The sequence below is a fragment of the Phalacrocorax carbo genome, chromosome 18 (assembly GCF_963921805.1).
Source record: "Phalacrocorax carbo chromosome 18, bPhaCar2.1, whole genome shotgun sequence".
In the NCBI taxonomy this organism is placed as follows: Eukaryota; Metazoa; Chordata; class Aves; order Suliformes; family Phalacrocoracidae; genus Phalacrocorax; species Phalacrocorax carbo.
In genome coordinates, this window is record NC_087530.1 from 234,934 (window position 1) to 249,375 (window position 14,442).

General features: G+C 38.3%; 1 protein-coding gene across 4 annotated transcripts in view; it reads right to left on the reverse strand.

Moving 5' to 3' along the window:
* Nucleotides 1-14,442, reverse strand: part of RALGPS1 (Ral GEF with PH domain and SH3 binding motif 1) — a 152,648-nt gene that overhangs the window by 43,922 nt on the left and 94,284 nt on the right. The gene's annotated exons all lie outside the window — the stretch shown is intronic.

Sequence of the window (14,442 nt, forward strand, 5' to 3'; positions counted from 1 at the left end):
CCAAGTATCTGCATGAGCAAAATCTCATTCACACGTTGAGTACACCCCATTCTTCACTATTACATAGTTTTGTAGTTCAGATTCAGTCTTGCCATGGAATTTTTCATATCTCAAGCGCAATCCAGAACATCTCCATTAATGGTTCTGCTCTGAGACTTAGGAATACTTTATAGAAATTCCTTGCAAGGCTTCTTCTCACTAGTGCTGTGCTTGCTACATATCTGTTTCTTCAAATCTCTGCTACCTTAACAAGTAAGTGGCTCACTGGGTCACACTGGATTATGTCCAGCATTAGCCAGAATGCAAGTGCCTACCTAATTTTAGTTCTTAGCGTATTCATTCACGCATTCTGGAAAATCCTTCTACTGCTTAGGGAGAAATGGGTGAAGAAACTATATGAAGTGTCATTCAAAAATGAAGAAATAGACACAGAGGCAGTGATAAGCAAGAACAAACTCGGTTCATTATAAGCTGTTAATGCTTTGCTAGGAAAGCATAAGGCCATGACTAACTTGCCTCTCAACCCCCAATGATCTGTGAATTTGGACTAAGAATGAACCATATCCCTGTCAGACCCACTGACACAATAGATTTGAGTGCTCCAGAGGCCAAAGGTATTTTGAGAGCCCCACCAAAACCAAAAAGTATGTTTAGTCCTTATAAATAAGTGGAATAGACTTGGATTAACACCTTAACGACATATAAGCCAACTGGAATTTCCAGTCACACTGGAGTGAAAACAAAGAAAAAAGATGCTTAGAATCAGGTTCAAGTTTTACAGTCTAGTTTAACCTAGTTCACCGGCCCAGACCAGACCTTTAAAAATTTTCTTCCCCTATTAGAAGTACTCTCTCTTGAAAAAGCAATATATCTCATAGATAAACATATAGTTTATAAAGGAGAGGTTCATATGACTCAGACTATCTTAATGCTTTTAACTTAAAAGCAAGCTGCGGTTTAGTACCTTCTAAAAACCACTCTGAGCTTGTCTTCATTTCCATCTCTACATGTTTCTATCTCTAGAAAGACAGAACTGTGTATCATTAAAAGTTATGTATGTTTTCAATAACTGTTTCATTTTTCCTAACAAAAATAGTCTCAATTTTTGTAACCTGTATTAGTAGTTTGGGGTTCTGGACCTATGGATTAAGTATGCTGATATGCTTCTACTTCTCTCAAGTACAGTATAATCCTAACCCAAAAGATAAGCAACGTTTAAAGGAAGTGATTGAGTTTGCTTTCTGTGTATGCTTTGAGTACAGCTCTGTTAACCTACCTATAGCAGTATACTTTTGCCTCTGTCCACATGCTTAGAAACAACAGAAAATTATATTTTAATTTAAGAATATTAGCTGAAAAGGCCAGCATGGTTAGTTTTGTACATTTATACATTATTGTGGACAATATTTTAAATCTACAAGATCACAGCTGATTTCCCAATACACTGCCTACTGGTAACTGTAACAAGGGCTATTTCTGATGGTCGCTGGTGCTCGCTGCCATTTTACGTTAAAAATCCTACAGCATTGTTCTTTCCATTTACCACTCCTTACGTTGCCTAATTTCCTCAGCTTTGCAGGAAGACTAGCAGTCTCTGCCAAGTAAGTCAGTGTACTGCATGTACATATACACCATAAGTAAACTATTCAATGACCTGCGCTTGACTGTTAAAAAAAGTATTCTAGAAGAAATCATCTCTCCCTTGGGAACAAGGCTTTTCCCAGTGTGGCCTGAAGACAGCTCATCCCTCTTCTGTATGCTCATTCCATTCTCTCTGGTTTCTTGGTTTAGATTTGTCTGGTCTTTGCTGTTTCTAAGAGTGCCTGGATTAACAAAGTATATACAAAAGTGGAGGGGTGGCGGGGATAGAAAAAATAAAAGACTTCATCTGTTTAGAAGACAATTTCCTACAGATTTGTCAAGATCAGCAACTCCTACTCTTCCTTTGTCCTTTCTCACTCTTGTGAAAATTACGGGTACACATACTAATTTATTACATCTCATAGTAGATTTTACACCTCTGGGATTTCACATCTCAGATTTAACACACCATACTAGAGAAACACAAACCAGATAAACATAAGCAGCACCTTCATCCTGCTTGTATCTGCATTGTTTCCATATTCCAATCTTATTTACATTTTAAGGGGGCAAAATCAACCACCCAAACCCCAGTTCCTATTTTCAGTTCTTCTAAACTTACCTTTTACATGAGGTCCAATCGTACTGGGAGCTGCTTCAGCCATCATCCAACACACGAGAGTTACCAACATTTACACACTGCCCACACAGACCAGGCACCTTACACATCCGAATACAACCCCCGTACTGGAATGGCTCTGTAGCAGTCTGATGCTGCGTAAAACCAGATTGAGCCACCAAGATTTCTCCATGACCTGGACATCCTACCTAGATTTAGATTCCATGTAGCAGCTCTTCACTGTCCCCTCTTGTCAACTGGTGCATCACAATGTAGTTAGGGTAAAGGCTGTAAAAATTCTATTTGCTCAGAGCCTCTATGCTGTAACTTACGGCAACTTAGTTCAAGGCTACTTTCTAGCTATTTTGAGCAAGTTTGCAGCAATTCTCATTGGTATCAAGGGTATAAACACCCTCTCGATCTCTTTCAGTAGTTGTGTTTCTTCTGAACAAACAGTAAATTTTCCAGGACAATATATGGATGAGGACCAACGACATACATGAGCAACAAAAAGGAGGGGGATGGGGGGAGCTTAGCACAGGTCCTGTAAATTCCAAATGAAAGTGTAAGGAAATGGGCTTTTTATGGGTAGTGGGGTGCAGGAAGAAAGAAACTAAACTGATGGATGCCAATAAAAAATTAAACTGAATTTAACATGTTGGAATGTAACAGAACATATTCTTTGTAAATACAAATCGAGCTACACCTTTTCAATGGTATTGTTCTCCCTCCCTCCTTTTAAAGCAAGAGGATGATTAGGCGGTTTTTTGGGGAGTTGATTTTTATTTTTTTTTTAGCGTTACCAGCCTTCATCTGGGCAGCGGCATTTTGAACTCTTCTATATATATGATGTGATAATGGGAATAGATGAGAATCAGTTTATTTTGCTCAGAGGAATCACAAAATTATTCCCTTCAGCAAAAGACTTTAAGACCTGCTTCTCAAAGGAAAGGCTTGGGGTTGCCATATGCCAAAGAAAACACACAGCACTAGCTTTTCAAACCTTGGCTTACATTTGTGCTACTGTGCACTGAAAAAAGCTTGCTAAGATGTGAAGCCATCAGGATATTTTCCAGAGGGTGAGCTCATGGGCAGCTGCTTCCACAGGCAAAACATTTTCCAATGATACTGACTTTTCTCCATTGTTACTCGAACTAATTTTGCAGCTGGATATTGTATGCCGACAGCACAGTATTCATTAGTTTATGGTATAATGGAAATAATAACACAGACTAAGGAAAAGCATGGCCAAATAATCCAGGACTAAATTTATCAGTGGAAATCACACTGTGTAAAGGGGACTGATTATTTTTAAATTGGCAAAAAGAACTATAATACCTAGCTCTTAAATTTTTATTGCAGAGCTCAAACAAAGCATGAATATTACTGACAGTTTAAAGACCAGGAAACTGAAGTACAACAACAAAGTAGCCTTGAAATGCACTAGTCAACGCCACCCAGATCAAGGATCTTGAGTGCCCCGTCCACCAGACAACAACTTCCAAGGCTACATTTTATTGAAAAAGTATTTATGGAAAACTGCAGTGTTCAGCAGGTTGCAAACCTAGGTCTGTGTATTTGTGTCCTGATTCATAATTAAGCTTCTCCTATTATTTCTTTACTCAATACTCAAGGCTTCTGAGAAAGAGAAAATAGCACTGAGACAGATAATAAATAAGCATACTTCGGAGTTGATGAGTACAAACAACATGCTCTTAAGCAAAATAATCCCAAGCCTTCTGAAGTCAGTGGTTACTCAGCTTCACCCAGTTCTGACGAACCTCAGCTCAAGCATATAAGCTTTAAAGTTTTCATGAACAGCTATGGTGTGTGATTTGTTCCTCATTAAGGGAGACTGACATAACATGCTATGAAAGACAAAATACTTTCAGACCAGTAAGTCACATGTACAGAGTTATACCAATGAGAAAAGGTGGGATGGTACTACTTTAAACCACAGTAGCAGAAACAAATGGAAATCTGTTTTTTTGCCTGGAAGTCAGAAAATCTGGGATTTTCTGTTCTGTCACAAAATTCTCTGACCTGAGCAAGTTATTGTCATCCTCTATTTTCCACGAGTTCAGTGAGAGAGACAGTATTTCCTTGTCAGAAAGACCTCATGAAAATAAGTATTATGACTGGGAAGACTTAACAACAGCAGGGCTTAAAATCCTTATAGGAAATATGTAATGATGTGTAGCCTGTAGAAGCAGCAGCACCATTTATTCTTAACAATTCAGAATTTCTAATCTCTTTTGGGGGCTTACGACAATTTGCAGGCACAAGGTGTAATTCAAAGCTTACAGTATCTAAAATTGCCTCACAAATACACACTGTTGCAAAACTGACTGTGAGAAAAACAGTGGAGATAAAGACTGAAAACTTGCATCCTTATCAATTTTTCTCTTTACTCTTTTTTTTATAATGGATATAAAACTATCCTGTGAAATAGTAGGGCTAGCAAACCCAAAATTGCATGGTTAAAGCACACCACTACTTTATACCTGACATATACTTTTTAGTGCATAATGCTCTGCTAAGGGTCAGTGCAATTCTGCAAATAAGTTAGAAAACAGCTACTGTATGGGATTTTTGTTAGCCAGACATTCACTACTTCGTTGCAAAGAATAATTAACTGATGGAGAAGTATTTCAGATTAGCCTGGGGACTTCAATTTGTTATTCTTACTTAATATTTATATCAAGTACTATAATAATCTTCCACATTTGTTTAGTAAATTGTACTGTTACTATGACAACCACACAAAAACACATGCTATAAGAGGAGGGGGGGAAAAAGTTAAATGTTTCAATGAACAAATTTAGTTCCCTACTTATCATCACATAGACTTTCTAAAGAGATTCACAACCCAGAAGCCCCTGAATGCACGTATGCTGCAGTGTAGCACGATGTCTGGGTATAGAGCATTCTTTCAGGACAGGAAGCAGTGTCTACAAGACACGCAGTAACTGGCATGCATAAGAGAAGGGAACCTATGGAAAGTAATCATTTTTCCTTTTTTCTACCCCGAAGTTGAATAATGACACTGGTTTGATAGGAAAACCAGAAGAGACAAAAATATGTTTCCAATATGCAGTCAGCTCTATTTATGAAAGCCTTTTCCCACACACAGTAGTGTGGTTGTATCATACTAAATAAAGCAGAGGACAGAGAGAAAGCAACTTATCAATTAACTAAGTGGTAGAAAGTCCAAATCACTAGTGTCAGCAGTCTGTAAAACCAAAGACACCATTCTTAGGAGATTAGCTCATAGAAAGAAAAGCCAACAGCTTTGTGGTATCACTGGTTTCAAGACAACTGGATATTTTCCATGGACTACAGGCTGGAAAATTTTTCTACAAAACCAAATATATTGGTTAACCTTGGTAGGACTTGGAGTACTCTAAAAACAACTGAAGGCAAATCTTTGCCAAGGCAACAACATGTGATTTGTAATACGTATTGCTGGCACAGTGGCCAAGTGAATGGAATCACTCACAGGAAAGTAAAGGTGGGATTACAACCAGGTTTATCACTCCTCTCTGATGCCAGCTAGACAGAACATAGCATCAGCATCACACACAAATGCAGAACTATAATGAGGCTGAGTCAAGTAGACAAAAAACTTTCTCGATTAAAAATATTTTTTTAACTTCTACTTACAAAGTTCCAAATTCCAGAACAGCCATTCTTGCAGTTTTCTGGCATGTCCGCTTGCCTATCATCAGTTTAATGAGAGTATGAATACTCACAAAGTCTGCCCTCAGCCTCCTCTTCTCCAGACTAAACAACCCCAGTCCCATCAAGCTCTCCACGTAAGACTTGCCCTCCAGACCCTGCCCCAGCTGTTACCCTCCTCTGGACACACTCCAGCACCTCCAGGCCCTCCTTGTCCCGAGGGGCCCAAACCTGAGCCCAGCATTCGAGGTGGGGCCTCCCCAGGGCCGAGCACAGGGGCCCCATCCCTGCCCGGCCCCTGCTGGCCACACCAGGGCTGACACAAGCCCGGGGGCTGGTGGCCTCCTTGGCCACCCGGGCACTGCTGGCTCATGCCCAGCCGGCTGTCAGCCAGCACCCCCAGGGCCTTCTCCGCCGGGCACTTCCCAGCCCCTCTGCCCCAGGCCTGGGGCGCTGCCTGGGGTTGGGGTGACCCAAGGGCAGGACCCGGCACTGGGCCTTGTTAAACCTCACACAACTGGCCTCGGCCCATCGATCCAGCCTGTCCAGGTCCCTCTGCAGAGCCTTCCTGCCCTTGATCAGATTGACAGTCCTGCCCAGTTTGGTGTTGCCTGCAAACTGACTGAGGGCACACTCGATCCCCTCATCCAGATCATTGATAAGGATATTAAACAAGACTGGCCCCAACACTGAGCCCTGGGGAACCCTGCTCGTGACTCTCTTCAGAGTGATACACAGCAACAGGACAAGAGGTGATGGGGAAATTCTGTCTTTGTATTAGCAAAAATTCTTCACTGTGAGAACAATTAAACATTGGAGTGGGTTCCCCAGAGGAGGAGTGCATCTCCCCTTGCTGGTAATATTCAGATTTGGCTTGATAGGACCCTTGATAACCTAACCTATGGCCCTGCTTTCAATGGAAGGCTGGACCAGATGATCTCCAGGGGTCCCTTCCAGCCATGACTCTATTATTCTATGATAAGTGTGATAAATATGCTAGCTTATGCCTACACATCGATTATTGTAGGACAGTTTGGAGTACAGCAGTTATATGAACTAATTTGTTGTAGCAAGGCTGTGCATGTACAGGCAGACAACTGACACTGATTTTAACTGTGAATAAAGCAAGTACTTCAAGCAATCTCTTATTATGAGATACATGCAAACTGACCCTATAAAAACAGCTAGACACTGCACCTTGTTTTGGCTCAATCAACCCCAGCAACATTAACTAATAAAATTTAAACTTGATATTGGTAGGATACACATTTAAATACGTTGTAAAACTAGTCTGGTGAATAAGCAAGAATGCATTAATAGCTCTTTTAATTAGAGATAATCCATGCCAACATTGTACCTGAAACAGCATTACATCTTATGCTGAGCAAAAAAGCACAGTATGCACAGCATGCAAGCCTGCAGTATTTTTTTACTTGAAATAGCAATATATCAACCCAAACCCCAAAGATGTTCTGTACCAGGCTGTGTTCTAGATAGATTGTATGAAACTTCTTAATTGAATCAAAATAACTTCTCTCAGAACAATAATCATTCATATGTTTACGATGCAAACATCAATTTCTCTCTTTTCTGGTTTCAGATCCAGAAAACAGTACTGGAACACCACATTACCACTCTGGGCTTGTCTGTACCTGGAAAGCATAGACAAACTATTTTGGAATATTTACTCTGGAACAGATAGTCTATTACAGGCCCAGCATTCCTCAGGAATGATCACATCCAAACTGAGACATTCACTGGAACAACTACTTCAGTAGGTTTCCAGTGTAGACAGCATTCATCTGAATAAAACTTAGGGATCATTCAGGCAAATGTACTCCACGGATTCAAAAACTGTGTCAATATAACACCTATACATAGCATACCTCTAATATTCAACTCTACCTCCATTTATCAAACACAAAACCCCAAATAATTGAATAACTGGAGCAAATGTTCTGAAAATTATTTTACTTCCTGGCAAACAAGAAGAGGTAATTGCAAACAACAAATGTTATTATGTATAGTTTGTAAAAAAAAGTTAAAATAGTTGTAGTCTGTTATCTCTGTCAGAAAACGACCTAAAATCAGTTTATATTTTTAAAAAAGACAATGCTTCCATAAAGTATTAAAAGATTTATTCCAACAGAACTTAACAGTAATGGCAAATATATTTTTTAAAAATGGATAACAATAGTAATGGAAACTACACTCTCATTGTTATATTATGCACGTGAGTACAAAAGCAGTTCCACTCAAAAGCAACAGCTTCAACAATGGGATATAATAAGCAACTACATTATTCCTCCACAAGTTCCTTGAAAAGCATGAGCATCTTTAAAATAAAGCATTCATTCAATAAAAATCAAAACAAAATTCCAGCACTGATACAACTTTTAAATCCACCCTCTGCCAAGAGCACCTCCTATACTGCCCTGTTTCTTTTGGCTCCTTCTTTACCTAAAAAAAATAGTGATCACCAGCTCCAGTAAAAGAGAAAGGGTTCAGATCACACTGCCTTCTCAGAAGCTGCAACGCCTAGTTAAGCCTTAGCTGCTAGCTTGAATACATCAACTTTTTAGATATCCCTGATCTGACCTACAAGGAGAAAAGTAACTGTCTAGCCATCCATGGCTTTTAAGAAAGCAACATAACAAATTTAACTTTAAGGTAGATTATAACATGCTGTTTGAGGGAAACATTGCTTAGTAGCATGCTTTCTTATAAAATGCAATGTTACTATGTGCACAGAGGTGACAACCAAACAGAATACAGTTAATTTTCAAAAAGGTTTCAAAGATAAATTCTTTGTATCTACGTGGCAGCGGTGAGGCCACATCTGGAATGCTGCAGCACAGACGTTCTGCACCTCTGTTCAGGACAGTCGTTAAATGGGAGAGAGGCCAGCACAGCACCACCAAAATGGCCTGGGGGCAGGAGCACTTGGCAGATGGACAGGCCTAAGGAACTGGGCTTGTGGAGCCTGGGGAAGAGATGGGCCAGAGGCACAGTACCTAATTGTGGTTATTTCCCTAACAAAAAGGAGTGTGTGTGGGAGTTGTAGAGAACAGATTTTTCTCGAGATGCACTGTGACAGGACAAGAAGCAACTGACACAAGCTGCAGCAGTGGAAATTCCAATTAGAATAGGGAAAAGAAAAAAAAAAAAACTAAAAAACCCACAGCCACTCCCCTCAAAAATCACTTTAAGAGGGGTTAAGCACTATACCATTGCCCAGAAAGGCTGTGAATCCCCATCTCTGGAGGTTTACAAAAACTCAGCTGGACAAGGTCTTCAGTAACCTAATCCAGTTCTTAAGTTAGCCCTGCACTGAATAGGAGGTTAAACCAAATGACCTCCAGAGGCCCCATTTCTGTATGATTTTTTCCTATCCCCTGTAACTTGCTGACGTGGCTATGGAACTGGCCTGCACACTGTACTATGTGCATGCTGACAGAACCCTAGATAGAGAATACCAATTGTGACAGATATTTCAGCAGATTATGCCCTTACTAAACACCATACTTTTTACAGGAATATGACAGTGAAAAATTCTATTTCTAAAATGTATATTTAGGTAAAACATAAGTACACTGTGGGAAATCATTTCAGTGCATGCAAACAAAATAGCTGCACCGTACAAGAACATATTCTTTCTTAATACAGTGAAATTAATTTCACTTTTGATGTGTGCATCAAGAAGGAATCAAAATTATTTTTACAACATTTACAGGAACAGCACTAAAAAGAATCTAAGTAGGAAATTAAATGTTAGTCTACTCCTTTCACTCTAGAGGTCAAAGTTAGTCAAAAACCAATCCCACACTAAACTTCCCTCTCAGTTTTCCAAGTCAAAGAATAAAAAATGTGCATCTTGTAATGAAGTGCAAGTGTTTTGTTACAGGAAAACTGTAACCAGTATCAAGGAAAACCAACATTTAACAGAGACTTACCTAAAGAAAAAAGATGCATCAAATGGATAACAACACATTTTACCAAGACAGCTTCCTCAAGGTACTCACGTGGGTGGTTCATCACATTGATTCTGGTCTAACTACGGCCACACAAAGTGTATCATGTATCTAGACCTGCTTAGCTCCCACGTTAGAACTCCCATTAATGAGAGCTGTAAGAAATGAGGAAATATTCATACAGCAACCTGATATTTGCCCACATCTGCAGTCATCACTACAAGAAGAGCTGTTTTCTTGTCTCTTATTACCTCTATAATTATTTTTAATAAGTAAATCAGTCTTTAGAAAATACACAAAAATCCTTTCCAGGATGTATAACAGCTTACTTCCTTTATACTAAGCATTTTTGCTCGTTCACTCTACCCTAACAACCTGCATATATTTGTACATTCTGAAACGCAGACCTTAAACTATTTTGAGATGTTCAAAAGTATCTTATACTAGATGCTGTATTGCAGTGTTATATGTTAAAAGTGAAAGATTATGAGAATCGAACAGAAGAAGGGAAAGTAAATACAAAGCACGTTACTGAAGATTCCCTGGATGTATAAAACAGAAAAAATTTACTGTTTTTTCACTGAAGTTTTCTCTGAGAAAGCTGGTAAACTGGAAGCTGTGAGCATTCTAGTTTTTGGACGAGTTTACAAAGAATCCTTCTCTTCCCTGGACCAAGTGTGTGACAACGGCCTGTTCCTTATTATAGCTCTATCCACCAATGTGATTGTAAAATGCTTACGGTTTTTTTTAAGTCATGTCTATTTTATGTCTTGAGTCATAAGAACAAAGATTAAGAACAAAGCCAAAGCACAACATAACTACATGTGCCTCAAACTGTTCAACCTAACTCTTCAATTCTTTATTAACAATCACTAAATGAGTAAGCTTGGAGTTAAGTACTTTTCACCAAGTAATAAATTAGTAAAAAATGTGGTGAATAGAGTTTATTTCACTGAGTAGTTCTGGATGGAAGGTTTTATTTTCCTGAGCTTCATTTGCTAATCAGAAGAGTAATTGTAATTTGCTCTTTAATCAAAAGCTCAACACTGAAATGTCTACCTCAGGCAGAGGTAACTGCTAACTTAACCTCTGCTAACTTAAACCATTAAATTGCATTTCCCAAAAACAGTCTTTCTGGGAAAGAACATATGTCATTAACAAAACTACCGATTCTTTTAATTGCGGTAGTATTACTTCCAGGAGTGTTACAGACATAGACTAGCCTTTTCAAACTTCATTAACCTTCCCATGGTTTCTCAGGTCTACCATGGCAGCATTTATTTGTAGAGAGTCCTGCTCTCCAAAGAGACTTTAAACTAAACTAATGGGTAACATCAGTACTGTTAGGAATACAAAGAAAGTAACAGTGACTTAATATGACAGGCATTTTCTACTAATGCTTGGCAGAAACAGCTGGAAATACTAGTGCTTCCACAGTGACATTTCAGCATGGTTAAAAATTCACAAGTTTTAAAGTAAATGAAAGTAATACAATTTCAGTGAACTGACTATTCAGTCTGACAGCTGATTTAAAGTGCTTCAGAGAAAAAAAAACTCCTAGGAGACATTCTTTCTTACCTTTTCATATAACAAATCCTCAACTGACCTGCCTACCATCATGTTGCACCTCATGCAAACCAAGATTCACTGACCTATATAAAGTTTTACTCTTTTTCACTCAAGCACACTGGTGACCTCAAAAGAAAATCTTTTAGAAGCAGGGCTGCTAACCAAAAGGCCATTCAAGAATGTCAGTAAACATTCAAGTCTTCTCAGAAAGTCACTATCACATGGAACACCAAAGAAACCTGTTTAACTCAACTAACTCACTTTCAACCATTCCTCTTATCTGCATTCAATGAAAGAAATAAAACATTATCATTGCTTTGTACTTAGCCATCCCAAAACTAAAAGAAGGAAACAATCCCATGGTGTTTCCTAAATAATCTCACCCTGATAGATCACTGGAATTAACCATTCCACCTTTGCCACTATAGCAATGAAGTCTAATATAGAAAAAACAGATGAGTAAGCACACCATAAACCAAGCAACTTTCAAAATAAGATACCAGTGTGTGAAAGAAAAAAGTTACCAGTAATTCAGCTGGAATTATGTTCAGGGATTTAGGCCCCAAATCAGCTCTGACTGATGAAAATCATCCACTGAAACACTAAAATATTCTGAAGCTGTCTGGCACTTCCTAGCAAAGCTTTCCCTCTGAGCAAATCAGATTTTCTCAAGCGTACTGCCAATTTTTTTAAATTCTTCCCCCAAACCCAACTAGTTCCTAATGCTTTTCCCATGAATCAGGAAAAATATATTACAGAAGATTAAATATTGTAATAGTGATTCATTTCAACATTTTAAAACATATGTCATCCAGTATCAGAAAACAGAATGCTTCGAAAAAGAATACAGGAGAGAAAGGCAAAGGTACAATAGTTGTTTTCCAGATGTAGCTTCCTGTCAGCAGCGAGCTGTGGTTTAGGGACTTCCTGAGACAGATCTTGTATAAACACTTTTGTGTTTAAGTCTGGGTGGTATTTTTCCTTTACAACATTTCTTCTCTGAGTCTGCCTCTTCACTTTTTCTTTTTCCTGCTATTTCTCCACACACACTTGGGGTTTTTTATATTTCTGGTTTCAAAAGATCTTGTGGCAAATGAATTCAGCAACTGAACTGCACACTGTCTGAAAAACTAATCAGTTTGATTTCTCAGATTGTCTTTTTAAGATTGGCTCAATCTTATCTATTTTGTTTCCCTTGAGCTTCTGATCACTGACTCAAACTTAACTTCTGTGACCCGCTGTTTTACAGTATTTTCACTAGTCCTCAAAGCCAAGTCTAGCATTAGACTATTCGTTGCTGATTGAATTACTCTAAGTGAAGACAACTGTCAGCTTTCACAGCCAAAAATAACTGGCTATTAGTATCCTACAATTGGTAGGATCTGTTGTCCTTCAATCACAGATTTAAATATAAGCTGATCTCTGAGATTCTCAGTATGAAAAACAAATGGAACAACTAGGAAATGGTTGGAAAATCACGTCATCCGGCCTAAAGCCTTTAACAAAGGCAATGAACTCCACTTCATAGTATTACAAATCCAAGTAAAAGGCATTCACATTTGGTCCAAGCAGAATGCCCACAAAAAACCTAATCCCATTTTTCTCCTCAATCCTTCCCAAGGGGCAAACACCTAGTGTTACCCAAACAATTCAGATATCCTATGAATACTTAGCACGCCCAAATAAAAGCTCCCCATCACCTATCACGTTGACACAACTTTATTTTTCCCAATAGACAAAACTGCAACAGACTGAAGAAATAAGGCAGCTTTGTCATACACAGTTTGGAATGAGCCATATACAAAACTTCCCAGGAACAGGCTATTTAGACAGCTTTAAAAAGACAAAAGAAAGCACTCAGCGCCTAATCAGAAGGTTGATCTGTGTAATATGTTGATTCTTATTCAGGAAAGAGGACAATCAAACAAGTAGGGTTTGGCTATTTTTGATCTTCCAAATATTTTTATTGATAACACCATTATCCGTAAAGGACTATTCATGACTATATAACCATGCTACAAGAGAAGTCCCTATTTAGCCTCTTTCATTGGGTAAAATTTTTAGGCATTTAACTGCACTTATTTAGGTGCCCTAAAATCAATGGAGCCGAAGCATATGTTAAAGAGCTTTAAAGTGGTTATGGATGACTTATAAATATGGTCCTAAATAAAGAACTTTATCCTTGGGAAACCTTGTATTTCCAAAACGCTTGGTGCTCTGGGATATAACAGCAAGTTAGAAACCTGTGTTTTTCTACAAGAGCAAGGAATCTGAAAATGTTAATTTTTAAATGAAAATTAAATGCTCAACTCAAGCAGTAGCCTAGGTAGGGAAACACCTTCCTAGCTCTTTAAGCAGAAATTAAGGAAAAAAATCTTTCAAAATGTGATAATTCTATTCATTTCTAGTTCAATTAAATGAGCTTCTTCAGTACGAAACTAATGCACCGGAAAAGCTTTGCACTTCTTTAATCTCAAGTATCCAGACTATGCTACTTAATAGCACTAACATGACCACTTCAGTCCCTAGGTTTCTGTCCTCTCTCTTTAGATACAGGAAGGAGTAAGCTTTTGAGTTAAATTAGAAAATAATAATATAACAGTAACTAATAAGAGGTGCTAATAATCCCTGCAGGAATCCCAGGCCATACAGTAAAGGTACAAGAAACTTAAAAAGCCCAAGGCATACTGAATTACTAGTGTAATATATTTAGATGTGTTTTCTGGCATAGTAGACATTCATTTTTATGATAGAAATAATTTATTATTAAAACAGCCACTACCTGTCCACGTTTTAACTTGAAGAGAAATAGAGTTTGTTTTAATCTAGTATCTTTAAGTGTCTTTATTTGTTCTTTGATTAATCTAAGTGCTCTGTTATTGGTTTCCTCCACTTTTTCAAAACCCAAAGATATTTAAAACTGCTTGAAAAAGCTATGAACAAATTTCATTTTTTCAGTTATTTCAATTATTTCAATACGGTATAGCTTTCTAAAGATGCCTATGATGAACAATGACAGTAAAA